Source organism: Nicotiana tabacum, chromosome 13 (genome assembly GCF_000715075.1).
Source record: "Nicotiana tabacum cultivar K326 chromosome 13, ASM71507v2, whole genome shotgun sequence".
Classification (NCBI taxonomy): domain Eukaryota; kingdom Viridiplantae; phylum Streptophyta; class Magnoliopsida; order Solanales; family Solanaceae; genus Nicotiana; species Nicotiana tabacum.
Genome location: NC_134092.1, coordinates 2,176,043 through 2,191,237, shown reverse-complemented (window position 1 = coordinate 2,191,237; position 15,195 = coordinate 2,176,043). Strand labels below are relative to the sequence as shown.

Sequence of the window (15,195 nt, the reverse complement as noted above, 5' to 3'; positions counted from 1 at the left end):
ATCTCGTATTAATAAATATAAACTTTAAAAGAATTACATAAATTTTAAATTGAAAATTATTTATGAGTTATTGTAAAAGAAATCTAAAAAAAAGGTATAAGTTTTTTAAAATAATAATTATTGTATCCTATTTATCTAATTACTCAATTTAGGAAGAAATTTTGCACTACGTATCTTCATATAAATATGCAGTATTATGAGTGTGCTTTTATTTTAGAACTCATATAGTACATATTTAACTACAATTTTAATATACTTTTATTTATGTAAGGTACCTAACTTTCGTAAAAGTTCAAATATTTACATTAGTGCTCAATTTGATGTGTTTATTCCATTGAAGTGGTAGAATCTAAATAGAATTTAAATTTTTAATATTATTTCCTATCTAATTTTGATTAGGAAGGATTCAATCAATAAAATTTAGTTGATTTCAAAGTGCTAAGAATTAGGAAAATAATTAAATATTCTTAGAAAAATAATAAAATAATTATTTTGTTTAGAGTTAAAATTATTATTAATGGGTTAAAAAGGCGAACGACATTTCGCTAAGAGACTTCGTAATTTTAATATAATGCTAGTTTTAGGATACGTGATTTGTGCGTGTACCCCATATCTATAAGTATACCATTTTAAAACCTATATAAATATCTTTAAGTTATGTATACTTAAACGTGCAATTGTTAAATGTCGTTTCAAAAATATTTCTAAATTTCGATGCTGAGTTAAAAGAGTATTAATAGTATATGCTAATTTAGTATTTATTAGCACACTTCGTTACCTTTGCAAACATGGAATCTACAATTACATGCCTTTGCAAAATTGTCCATAAAATCTTAGATAATTTTAAAGTTTTAAATATTTAAGCAAGCAATTTGTAATTTTAATTTTTTAGAAATTAGGAATTTGTACATAAATAAAATAATTAGAAATATTTAATTGCCAATAAACTTTAGCTAACCTAACTCCTAAATAGAGGTTGTTTTTTCAAAACAATTAGAGATGTAAAATGCATAGTTCTTGCATTACAATTTTCAAAACCATAATAAGAGTTTAAAAAGAAAAGATGTTTCATTAAACAACTATTGAAAAAGAGCCAAAATTCGGTCTCTTTTTACTATTGGAGACGTAAGTTTGTGCATATCACAATGCTAGATTATACATTTCATATTTCAAAATCCTAAATATTAAAAAATTTATCATGAAAAAGTATTATGATTATATTACTGTCGAGTTAAGGAAATGGTTTATACAAGGTAAAGTTATAGTGAAAATTAAAGTCCTAAATATTAGAAATTCTTACATAGTTTAAACAAGGAAAGATTTAATAATAAAATATTTTAATTAATTTTGAAGTACTAAATATTAGAAAAATAATCTAATTACTATTTTGTCCAATATAAATTCTATTTTTTAAGGGTAAAAAAGGCGAACGATATTTCGCTAAGGGGTTTCGTGCTTTTAATATAGTATAAATATAGATATAGATAGATAGATAGATAGATAGATAGATAGATAGATAGATTAATGGTACAGAATTATACACCTATAATACATAAATTATGTATATATTATACTTCCATTGATTATTTTTAGTTTAAGCGATTGAATAGACGGATATTTGGGTTAACAAAAGAATATGGGCCAAGTTTCAATATTATGGGCCGGGTCATAATTTTGACATAATTAAGATCACATCACTAGAATCCAACCCGTTTCCGAAAATCTTCTTCAGGCATTTGATCTCAGGAATTGAGAGCCTAAAAAGGAAAGTAATCGAAGAGGAAGAAAGATGCCGGTAATGGAGAAATTGAAAATGTTCGTAGTCCAAGAGCCTGTTGTAGCTGCTTCTTGTCTCATCGCGGGTTTCGGTAACCATCTAATATCTTAAAATGTTATATTTTGCTCTTTAATTTAGAAGAATCTCGCTTTTCTGCTAAATAGCTATTTCAATAGTGTAATTTAGCTAAAGTTTTTTTTTTTCCTTTTAAATTTAGTTGTCCTTTTCGTTTTTCCGGCTGACTGATTCTTTTTAGATTCGACCTTTACTGATATGCATGGATTTAATTCAAATTTAGGCTTATAATTTATTTAGTTCAATCGCATTTGGATATCAATCAATTTATTATGAATTTGAATTTTCCTAAAGGCGTACCACTGTGAAGAAGCAAACAATAAAGCATTGGTTCGGGCTCACTCGGCTTGAACTCAATTATATTGTAATAAAGCTTAGCTATTAGGCTCGGCTATACTGTAATAAGCTCGGCTGGGTTTGACTCGATGCTCGGCCTTACATGCTGTGAATCTACTGGTGCATTTGGTATTGTCTATCAGCTGCATATAGAGAGTAGTTAAGAGTGTGTGTGTGAGTCCTAGAGAGACATGAACATTAGTAGAGAAAATGCATGCCTTGATCTATCTTAGCCAGAGGCGGATCTAGTATTTAAACTCTATGGGTTCAACTTTTAAGGTTTTTAGCATTGAACCCATTATAGTTAAAAAGTTATGGGTTCATATCTATTATTTTTTGTAATTTAATGAATTTTTGCACATAAATTTATGCTACGCGTCGAAAATATCGGGTTCAGACGAACCTGGTACCAAAGGGCTGGATCCGCCCCCTGATCTTAACTGTGAATAGTGTACAATTTCTGACTCTTAGCATCTTATTTATACTGATATGTGTAATTATCAACCAAGAAAAAGGAATACACACGCTTTGTGCGTGCGTGCATCAAGCATCTAAATCCAGAGTACACCAATTATAGGTCGAGGGGTTCTCTGCATGTGTTATGATAGATAAGGGGTTGTTTTTGGGGGGTGGGTGGGGGTGGGGTGGGGGGTGGGGGCAGTAGTTATTCAGATTATCTTGTCTCATATTTTGGACGACTTCCAATCCAAAATAGAAATGATCAAATGATTCATCCAGTAAACAATTTCCATCAAGTGCAATGTTTTCGATAATTTTGGTTTTGTTTGAGGCTGGAGTTGATCTTAACATATGCTGACCTAGTGGATTTAAAAGCCAGTGTTACTGTGACAAGAGATTGGAGAAGTGTGTCTGTGTAACTATTGAGCCATTTATCTTGCATTAGAGTTTATTACATAAATCCCTCTGTTTTCAGTTGTCTCCTCTACCACAGAGATATTGGCTGCATACACAATAGACTCCATATTTTGCTCTCTCGGGGAGCCTCGATCCTGTTGGTGTCAGTAGTGCTTAGTGGATTATTTTCTTGTGTGGCGCAGGCTATTAGGTCAAGCCTTACATGGGAAGTTTTGGAGAGTTCTGATGTGTGACGTCATATGTTACTCATGTGTTTTCACCATATCACTCAACTTTTTTTCTTTTATCTGAATCTTGGGCTTGTTTCGATTCCTCTCCCATATAAGCTTTGGGTTTCGGCAAATTGACGTTTAAATCCATTAAAACAAGTCCCTCAAGCATTGGATTTAAACGTCAATCCATTAACAGGCGCTTCAATGTTGTCATCAAGGCTCTAAGACATACTTTTCCTGCTAACGAGCATAATCCGGAAGAGGCGACACTAAACAATTGATATTTCTTCTTCAATTTCTTTGTCCATATATTTGGTATTCATGCTTATATATATTAATCTTGGACTACACATACATATTTGTAGTTTTTCTCCATTTGCGCCTTCTTCATTAAAGCCCACGCTTTATTTGCGCTTTGCGCTTAAAGCCCCAACAAGACCTTAGAGCTTTTTTGCGCTTTTCGCCTTTGATAACACTGATCTTAGTTTACATCACCCAGTGTCAAACCCAACCCATTCCTGGGGAGGCAATGCATATGACCTTGTTGCGCTGGAGTCTAACATGCTTAGTGATGGTTGATTCCTTATGACCTATTCAAGAAGTTGGTCAATAGGGATGATAAATGGGTGAAGCTAATTAGATACTGTTGAAGTGCAGGTTTGATATTGTCTTTGAAATGCACCTTTCCTCGTCTTTGCCTCCTGAATTTTGCTTTAACTTTTGTCTGTGAATTAGTTGGTCTTACATTTCTTGTATTGTCAACTTTCAGGCCTTTTCCTTCCTGCAGTCGTAAGGCCAATGCTTGATTCTTTTGAATCATCAAAACAAATCCCTCAACCTGCTCTAAGTGATGTGAGTTAATCTGTTCCTACTGGTTCAAGTGCAACTCTCCTGGTTATTTCCTCTCTTTTTTCTCAATTTCGTTGTCAGTTTCAGCTTGTTAGATATTGTATTTCAGTTTATGTCCCTCTTGGTGACGCATAATGGTTGTAATCTTATTTGATGGGTAACAAAGACATAATGGGTGTAATCTTTTATGCAGTAAGGCAATTTGTAACAGGCTATGCTAGTCTCTACATGCTATAAGGATCTAGTGGTTGCTAAAAATCATGTCTTTCATTTTTTGTTTTTCTTTTGAATGGCCTTCATTCTATAGGGGTAAGGCTGCGTATATCTTACCCTCCCCAGACCCCACTTGTGGGAAACTGGGTTTGTTGTTGTTGTTGTTGGCCTTCATTCTGTAGTTTTTTCTTTTTTGCCACTCTAAGCGGTAATTTTAAATTTGAGTTGTAAACTGCTAGGACTGATAGGCGGCGTATGTCAATCTACCATCTCCTACTAGATAGTTTGTATCTCTTTGGTCAATAGAATAGACCTCTTGAGTTAGCCGGATATAACATTCCAAAGGCTGAGAAAGGATTATGACGGTGAAGTATGTGGAATCTATTTAAGGATCGCGTCTGGATTTCTAAAGATCCCTTAATTACCCTCCAATTCATTAGTTTAAGTAGAAGATGAGGCGTCTACTTTATACTTGAACAGAAATCTTCCCTTTCCATGTTTTGCAGGTGGTTGCTGGTGTGTCTGGTAAAAAACAAGGATAACCTGCCGGTCAGGTTTGTATTGCAAGTGTTAGCTACACCTCTCTTTGTTCATTCTGATAAAAAATGGAAATAAGATCTTCATTTGTGTAAAGATTTTGTATTCGAGCTCGTTTGAATGAGAAATTGCCTTCACTAATTACCCAGTCAATGCATGTAAGAGGCTTTTCACTATTTGAGTTGCTTGTATTTATTCTCTTTCTCCGGGAATTCGGCTCGTGCAAGTAGGGATGAGCATAATACAGATCGAATCGAAAAAATCAGCCGAACCGAAAATTTCAGTTTATTCGGTTTCGGTTTATTCGGTCGGTTTGCGGTTTATAGTTTTAAAAATTTCGATATTCGGTTCGGTGATCGGTTTTAACGGTTCGGTTTTCGGTTAAACCGGAAAACCGAATTTTTTTACAAGTTTTTTACTTAGTCCCTTACCGTGTTACTCTTTCTTAGCCTTAAAGCCCAAAACTAATTCAGAAGCCTAAGCCTCCTACAGATTATTCACAGTCCAACTGATACTCTTCTCCTTCTGTGCTGGAACTTGCTCTTCGCGAGCTAACGTGTAAGTTCCCCACTTCCCCTTTCTTTTTTGTCCTCAGTTAGCAAAATCTTTCTCATTACGGCCGATTTCATTTTCAATTCATCTCAGTTCGACAATTCCTTGCATTTAATATCATTTTATTTAACGTATCCCTAAAATCTGAATTAGTCCAGATGGATTTTTGAGTTAATATAATTGAACATGATAACTATTATTTCTTGTACTTAACTATTTTTTTTGGGTCTACGAAAAGTAAATTTGGAATTTGCGTGTGATTGTTAGAATGTTATATTTTAAATTAGGTATATTGTCGCACCCAAGGGTTGTGGCCTAGTGGTCAATGAAGTGGGTGAAAACCATGAGGTCTCAGGTTCAAATCCCAACGGAGGCAAATATTAGGTGATTTCTTCCTATCTATCCAAGCCTTGGTGGATAGAGTTACCTGATATTTGTTGCTGGTGCGCGCAAGCTGCCCGGACACCACGGTTATCAAAAACAAAATAATTAGGTATATTGTCTCACATTAGGAGAAAACGTATTGTGTAGGCATCTGTAGTAGCTTCTATGTATCAATCTCTTTACTTATATTTGATCGAATAAGCTTAATCAAGAATCCGGTTACTATTTTTCTCCATGATATTATTTAAGTTTGAAAACTAACAAAGTTTTGAACTGTTATTTAGTAATAGGATAAAGTTGAAACAAGGCAAGAGCTCGAAATTGTGCACCTTAACTCTTAAAACATGAATAAGAGCATGTTTGGATGGGCTTGTTTTAAGTGACTTTTAAGCCATAAGTTAGGAATTCTAGTTTTTGGCTTATTTTTGTCATTTTAGCTTAAAAACAAGTGCTTAAAAAAACTTTTTTACTTTATCCAAACACTACAAAATGACTTAAAAGTTATTTTGGCTTAAAAGCACTTAAAATAAATCAATCCAAACGAGCTCTAAATCGAACCGAACCGAAGTTATTATGGTTCGGTTTTGATTATTAAAATCACAAACCGAATAAACCGAACCGAAATTCTACCGAACCGACTGCCCACCCCCTATTATTTCGACTTTAAGTTGAAATATAATTTGCAAATACCATTGATTGTACTTGAAATATACTCTGCAAATAGCATCGATCGTACTTGAAATATAATTTACAAGGATTCTAGTAATACTAGACGAACATCAACTAACAAGTTTCCATAAGATCAAAATGACTGTTCGTGTTGAAAGTTACGAGAAGTGCACTTCCTTCTTTGATTTGCTATTCTTCCTTGGTATGACTTGCTTGAAACCCTCGTATATGGCTGCCTGTGTAATTTTGTCGATAAGAATGAAGTTCAAAAAGGAAAACAAAATAAAACAGAACAAAAGGCGAACCATATGCCTACTACGGTCAAACCTCTTTATAACAACCTCGTTTGTTCTGAATATTTTTGGATGTTATAGCGAAGTGTTGTTAAAGAGGACATATATTATAACATAAACATAAAAATTGGTTCCGAAAAAGCTTGACTTTTATAGTGAAGTATTATATAGGAATGTTATAGAGATGTGTGACTGTAAAACATTTCAGCCCAGATCTCTCAGCGATGCTTACTTTATAATGGGTATTTAGAAGAAGGAAAAAAACATGTTTTTGTAAATGTTGATGGAATAGTAGTGCCGTCAAATTTAGCCCAAGCCCAAATGACCTGCCCAACTCGTTTAAGGTTGGGCTGATTGTTGACCCGCCCATTTATTAAATTTAGTCCATCTTGACACAACCCATTCTCAACCCGTTTAAAGTTGGATTGATATTTAGTCCAAATTGATCCATGAGTAGTTTGCCAAAATATCTTAGAAATAATTTATCTTCTTGGTTTGATATGTTAGATATGATTATGATAGCAAAAGAAAAAAAAAAAATCTTATTTAGTAATTATACAATTCATAAGAAAACAATACATATTAACTAAAATTTGGTAAGAGTTGAACGGGTTGGACTATGACCCAAATTTTAGCCCATCTTGACCCAACTCATATATATAAGCTCAAGTAACTTTTGGGCGGGTCATTTGACCCGTCCATTTATTAACTCAACCCGTTTTGACCCGTTCAAAATTGGCTCAACCCGTCCATTTGACACCTCTATGAAATATCATTCAAGAGGTACCTAGTGGTTAATGAAGTGAGTTAACCATGAAATGTTTGGTTCAAATCTCAGTCTAGACAAAAATATTAGGTGATTTTTCTTTTTATGTCAAAGCAGAAAAGCTGGCGAAAAAGTATAGAGTGGGCGTCTCTCACCTTCCATTTTAATATTGTTGGTAGAAAGTAGAAACCCACTGATATGGAATTAGTCGAGGTCAGAGACCATACCGTTTCAATGATCCAACTCAATACATCGCGCATATGATTTCTGACAGAACATAGATTTGAATGGTAATGTGTAGAAATGTTAGACAGAATATGCAAAGAAGTTGGTGCTTTTTTTTTTCTTTTTTCTTTTTTACCTTTTAAGTATTTGAAACTAGTGAGTCGCAAGTCTGACTAATCTAGGTTCGCACTAAACTAAAGGAAGTAACTTCGTTAGTCTGACTAATCTAGTTTCGCACTAAATTAAGAGGACTAACTTGGTAAATTGCTTTCTTTAAAAAGGTTCTCCATTATAGGATTTGATGTCGAAACATCTTTTTAAGAATAAATGATTTCTGACCGATCCACCACACCACTCGATTGTAGGCACATATTCGGGGAAAGTGCACAAACAACCATTCTTAGTGCTCCTGTTTAGGGATTAGTCACTATCATTACTTGTTTTGTCCTGAAAAATTGAACTAAAATCTTAATTTTCAGGACAATTTAGGACATTTATATCTCGAAAAATTGAACTGATAAATTAAAATTCAGGACACATTAACTAATTCCTAAATAACAGCCCTTTAGAGTGGCTATTTGGTATCATTTCTCTCACATATTCCCATCATTATCAAAATATCAAAATATCTTCCTTATGGATAGAAATTGAGCAACCTATATGTGAAAACAACACCTATCTTTCCACCCTATTCATGCTTATAAATTGATAAAGACAATCTTGATATATTTTTTTAAACCCCTCCCGAAATAGAAGAATTTATAGTGTTTACACACTTCCCCTCCAGCGTGATTCGAATTCGGACCTAACGGTCGTGGGTGGAGGTGCTTTTACCAACTGAGCAGGCCTCACTTGTCGACAATCTTGATATGTATATGCATATAGCCTTGGCTAAAAGGGAAGAGTAGGTTAGCTCTTAGCTCCATAGCCATCTTCTTCAATTCAACCGCCCCATATTATTAGGCAGTCTTACCCATGTGCTTATATTTATGTACCTACCGCAATTTGTTGAAAGTTTGATAGTTTGGGCTATTGATAACAAACAAAATAAATGTAAATAAAGGTTGAGAGTATTGATCAATTTGACCTGTCAAAACTTTCGGTTAATAAAGTGTAACCTAACATATGCTATTACTAAATTAAGAATAAGCAATAGATTAAATTTCTTAGCTAAAAACTAAAATGAAAAACGAAATATACGGAGAAAGAAAATCTTTTTTTAACAATTTGTAACAAACTTATTTTAGAAGTGATCTTGCGTTAAGAAGGTATATACCTTGACTATATTCATATTGATTTGACTAAGTTGGTTGAGTCAAGACCTGTAGGACCAAGCTACCTATTAAACACCCTTTTATCCTACATTCCTACTTACACTTTCCATCTATTTAGAATCTTATTATGATTCAAGTACTATTTGTCAATCGAGTTTAAGTTTTATGTACGAATAATAAAAAATATTTGTAAGTTGACCTACCATTTCAATAGTGTACAAAATATTTACGTTGTCACTAATATAAATTACATTAGGGGAAAAAAATCGACAAATCGCACTAAACCGATAATCTGAGTCAAACCGGAAAAAAAAAAAATCTTATATGGTTTGATTTGGTATGGTATTGAAAAAAAAACCCGACCATAATTGATTTACTTAGGTTTAACTAAAAAATTCAAACCGAAACCAAACCAAATCGACAATACATTTATACAATTTTTGAAAATATTTTATTCATATAAATATTTATTGTAATGTAATTGTTAAATATTTCTTGAACTTTTTCACAGTTCTATCTTTTAATATATTATTTCAAATTTGGACTTAACATTCTTGAATGGTTCAATAAGTTATATAGTCCACACAAGTGGTAACTCTAATAAAGTCAAATCAATACTAATGCTAACAAAATAAATTCAATTCAACACTAAAAATGACAATATCGTTGGATATCTATTCTTAGTTTTGCATTTGTATAACAAAATGCATAAATTAGTTTATCTTTTTCTTTAGTGCTTAGTCATGTAATTAATAGTACTTATTAGATGTACTTATTTTAGCATGACTTATACAGTACTTTTAGATTATGTTCTTTTTTATGGCTTACTAATTAATAATATTTTTTATGCGATTTTATTATCTTTGTTAATGAATATTTTAGTAAAATGATATAACCCATCTCATATTATTGTGTTATTTTCTTAAAAATAATCCGACTTTGTTGGTTTGATTTGGTTTATAGAGTAAAAAACCCGATATCATTAGTTTGGTTTGGTAATTAAAAAATTCGAATCAACCCGACCTATGTACTCCTAACTTACATCCTATCTTTTTCTATAAAATTGAAATACGAATAATATAACAACAACAAACCCAATGTAAACCTATTGAAATACGAATAATAAAGTGAAGAATATCATCTTGTGAAGTGTAGAAGAGATAAGAGAGTGAAAACTGTGAAATGGAATTGTAAAACTTACCCATATATGAGACCTGCTAGAGAGATTGGATAAGCTTCCATTTTTTCTAAAACTTGCCATTCTTGCACTGGAACTTCTGCCTTTATTATCACAATTACCATTACCAGAATCTGTTGAATCAATAGAGCATAAAAATACAGAAGAACTTGTACTATCATCAGCAGTATTACCCTTACGTTTAACATTAATCTTCTGCCACCAATTTCCTTGTAAATTATTTTTCAAGAACCTAAAGGAAGAAGAGGAAAACTTAGGCTTATTAATATTGATATTATAAGGTCCATCAAATACAGTATTGGGTGATGGTGTTTTAATAGAGTCTAAATAAAGTCTTGGGGGAGGTTCTAAGAATTTAGGTTTAATATTGAAAGTGGAATTTGGAAGATTAGGTTTGCCAGGTTCTTGTTCCCATTGAAAAGGAACAGAAGCTAAGGTGTGAAGTGGTGAATTTGGCATTTCTTTATGTTTTTGTGACTGTTTTGCTGGTACTGAAAACTCAAGAAGCTTTGGTACTCTAGAACTTGGCTCCTCTGACCCCATGGCTGTGGATTCTTTGGTGGTTTTTTGAGATGGGGTAATATATATAGTTTGAAGATGGAGAAAGAGAGTTTTTTCAAGAGATAAAAGGGAGGTTTTTTCTTATTTTTGTTGGTAGGAGAGCCGAGTTTTTGACGTAATTGGTAAAGTTGTTGTCATGTGATCAATAGATCATGGGTTCGAGCCGTGAAAATAACCTCCTGCAGAAATTGTAAGGCTGCATACAATAGACTCTTGTGGTCCGGCCCTTCCCCGTACCCCGCACATACCTGTAGCGTGTCGTGCTGTTTTTATTTTTAGCGAGGAAGGAGGAAAGACCATAAGAAGATGTGTGTGATGGATGAGATTTCTTTACTTGTTTTTAGAGTTTTCGGGTTCAAACTTTAGAAATAAAAAAAAGAATCTAGTAAAAAAACATTTTCCTCTTTAATAACCTTACGCAGCAGGAATATGAATTAGTCCGATCAATAAATACTAAAACTTGATGATTAAAAATAGAAAAAAGAAAAGGAAAGAAAGGAGCAAAGGGTGAGGAAAAGACTAACGACTTTCAAAAGTATAAAAAATATGATATGCACTCATTGATTATCTGCTCCTTTTATTATTACTCAGCTGATTTGATAAGGATAAATTATCCTCCTGTTAGTCCAATGTTTTTAATGTGGAATAAATCGAACAGCATAAGAAATTACGACACATAGGTTAAGTGCCAAATCTTTCAAAATGGATAATGAGTACCAATAGTGATTTTAAATTATTACGTAGTAGTTTATTGTATGCATTGTTTTTGTCTTGTTGTGAAACAAAACTTCTCTAACACTTGATTAGAGCTCGTACCACTGCCAATTCTTTGTTACATACCCTCCATCCTAACTTGGTAGTTCTAAATAGGGGTGGCAAGTGGATCGGGCTCGGTCTTAAGTGGGCTTTACGGGCCCGATCTTAAGTGGGCTGGTCCTATGCGGTTCGGTTCTAAACGGTCCTGGGTTTCGCGGGCTTATTGCTGGAACCGGCTCGGGACAGCGACCACGAACTAACGGTCCCGGATTAAGTGGGCCGACCCCGGGTCTAAACGGGCCCAACAGAAACTTTGTATTTTTAAATTTTTTTTTTAATAGAAGTTAGAGAAAAAAATAGTAATAAAGATATATAAGCTATATTTGATTTATATACTATATATACATCTTAAAATATATATATACTATATTATATATACATAGTATACATCTTAAAATATACTATATATACATCTTAAGATATACTATATATATATATATATATATATATATATATATATATATATATATATATATATATATATATATATATATATATGTATATCGAATATAGCTTATATATCTTATGAGATGTATATATAGTATAGACTATAGTATAGTATAAATATAAGCTTATATATATATATATATATATATATATATATATATATATATATATATATATACACACTATAGTCTATACTATATTATACTATATGTATAGCTTAAGATATATAAAAAGACAAAAATATTGTAAAGAGATATTCAAATCAATGCGTTATATTTTTATTATAGCATTAAAAATCATGGCAATATCTTTCTTAGTCTTCCTCCCCCCTATGGAATGAGCACAACAAGGTGTTAATACCACCATTGAGAAGAAAAAGAAACTAATCAAGATGTGCCAAAATACAAGTTACATATTAATTTACATGGTATCTCTTACAAATTTCATAAATCCTTCAAGGTCCGGAGGAATTTCCGTTGGTGGCGGCGAAAATGAAGCTTGGTCATCACCGCTTCCAGGCGAAGCATCATCCTCCGCAAGTTCAGCTAGCATTTCTTCGTAAGCTTCGTCTACCTCTAGTTGTGATTCAGCAAGTCCAAAATTTCTTCTTTCCGAATGGATCCAATCTCTGAAAAGTACTGATTTTTTCAAGCTCTCCCTCATAGACACTCTATAATCACCGAGTTGAAATCTTGCTTGACTGAAAGCGCTCTCTGATGCCACTGTTGAAGCTTGAATAGTTAAAATATCTCGGGCCATCCTTGAAAGAATCGGAAAGTATTTTTCTTTGTCCTTCCACCATTCCAAAATATTAAAGGAGCCCGTCGGGATTCACTTCCTCAATTCCCTGTGACAAATAAACTTCAAGCTCATTTAGTTGTGAAAAATCACTAGTACTAGAACCTTGAGAACCCCTAAACCCTGCCGAAGCACTAAGTGCTCTTACTCCCGCAGTTCTTTTAGATGATTGAGAACTAGAAGAAGAAGGAGTTGGAACATTTGGTTTAGCATGATCTAATGCAACTTGATAAGCATTATAAATAGTTTGAACATTTATTTTAATTGAGGCTATTGCGTTCGGAAGTTTAGACAACTCCTTATTTTCAAGTGCTAAACCATTATAAACAGTTTCATACCAAAATTGAGGACCTCCTAATTTTATAGTAGGATTTAACAATGCAGCAATACCATAAATAGGAGGAATAGGGAAAAAATATTTTTTAAACTTTTTTCTCATGGAATCAATAGCAAGTTGATAAATTTCCCCACCCTTTGAAAAATGATCAAACAAATTTGCAAGTTCTGCAATATAAACTAAACAGTTAGAAATAGTAGGATAATATTGCCCAGAAAATTCATTTGTAGCAATATAAAATTTTTTAAAAAAATCTACAAGTATTTTAACATTAGCCCAATCTGCATTTATAAGGTGCTCATCATCATCACTTACATGAGCATTAAACGTTGAGTTTATGGGGTTTCTATATTCATATGCAACAACTAAACTTTCATACATGTAATTCCATTTAGTTGGACAAGGTTTAGGAACCTTTCTTTCTCTTAGGCCAAATTCATCGCATCTTTTAAAATATTCTCTAAGTCTACTACTACGGTTTGAATAAAAAAGGTAATTAAGAGCCATTTTAACCTTTTCAATTTCAACATTTAAAATTCGCATACCATCACCCACAATTAAATGGTAAATATGACAAATACATCTAACATGAAAAATGTTACTAAATACAGGACTTAGTATAGTGGTAAGCAAGGCTACAACATTTGTGTTACTAGTAGCATTATCCATTGAAACTGACATTATTTTATCACTAATGCAAAAATATCTACAAATATCCGCAATCGTGCTAGAAATAAACTGCCATGTGTGACGTGAATTAATTATTTTATAAGCAATAATGCGCTTTTGCATTATCTAATGCTCATCAATCCAATGACTGGTAACAGTAAGGTAATCATAGTCATTACCACTTCTACCAATATCAGTTGTAATAGCAAGACGGCAATTTATATGAGTAAATAAATAGCGCAAATATTGTTCATATTCATGTTTATATTTATAAATATCACTCTTTACGGTTGTGCGATGAAAACCTTTATAAGTAGGATTATAAATTTTTCTAATATAATGCACAAAGTGGGGGTTAGAAGGAAAACTATAGGGTAAGCACATAACAGTGACCATTTTTGCCAATTCTTCCCGATCTTTTTTTGGATCATAATATAAAATACCACCGGTAACAGTGTTAATTCCCGATTAAAATTGATTTGACCCGGTACTAAGGTCAGCCTGACTAGGTGCACTTGTCCCCTTAGCCAAAGTTTTCATACGAAAATATCTAGCTTTATCTTGAGGGTGTAGCAATATGTGTCTAGTCAAACTTTCCGTCCCCCCCTCCTCCCTCCCTCCCCCCGACTTCCAACATATTGAAAAACTAACTCTTTGTCACAAGTTTTACACTTAGCCCTATTTTTTTCTCTTAGTTGAGTAAAAAATTACCAAACAAGAGATGTTTCTGCCCGTTTAGAAGGTTGTCTAGAAAAAGTAGGGGCACTAATAGGAGGGTCAGACGGGGGATCATCTAGATTATTATTAGTTGGGTTAACTTCAGGAGCAAGACTAGTGGGTGTATCATCATCCGGTTGCGTTTCATCAAAATCTATTTCTTCATCATCATTTTCATCAATAGTTAGATTACCATAAAGAGCATTCATATATTCATGGTTTAATTGTTCACCGGGTGTAATATTATGGCAAAATTGACTCTCAGTAAATTGTAATAAACTATTATCGCTATCAAGAATAGGAGGTGTAGGACGGGTAACATGTTTGGGTCGGGGAGCCTGGGAAAGTGGAGGAGGAACATATTGGCCACTAGATTCACCACTCTTCGATTTTCTCTTATTTTTACTAAACATATTTTTTAAGGAATCAGCCATCTTAATTATTCAAGCAAAGTAAATAAAATAAACAAAATTATAATATTAAAACTTAGGAGTTGGAACGAGTTTACCGAATTGACAAACAACTTGTTGGAAATTGATTATCGTTGAAGATTTCAATTCACCAACTTCACAATTATTTCACAAATTGTAACAATAAAGTAAGCAATAATAGCA

General features: G+C 33.0%; 1 long non-coding RNA gene across 1 annotated transcript; it reads left to right on the top strand.

Annotated features, from left to right (window-relative positions):
- Positions 1–1,854: 1,854 nt before the first annotated feature.
- LOC107790399 (uncharacterized) lies at positions 1,855–5,026 on the top strand. Its single transcript, XR_012697864.1, has 3 exons — positions 1,855–1,868; positions 4,046–4,170; positions 4,845–5,026. It is a non-coding gene; the product is annotated as an uncharacterized LOC107790399 (long non-coding RNA).
- The last annotated feature ends 10,169 nt before the right edge of the window (positions 5,027–15,195 follow it).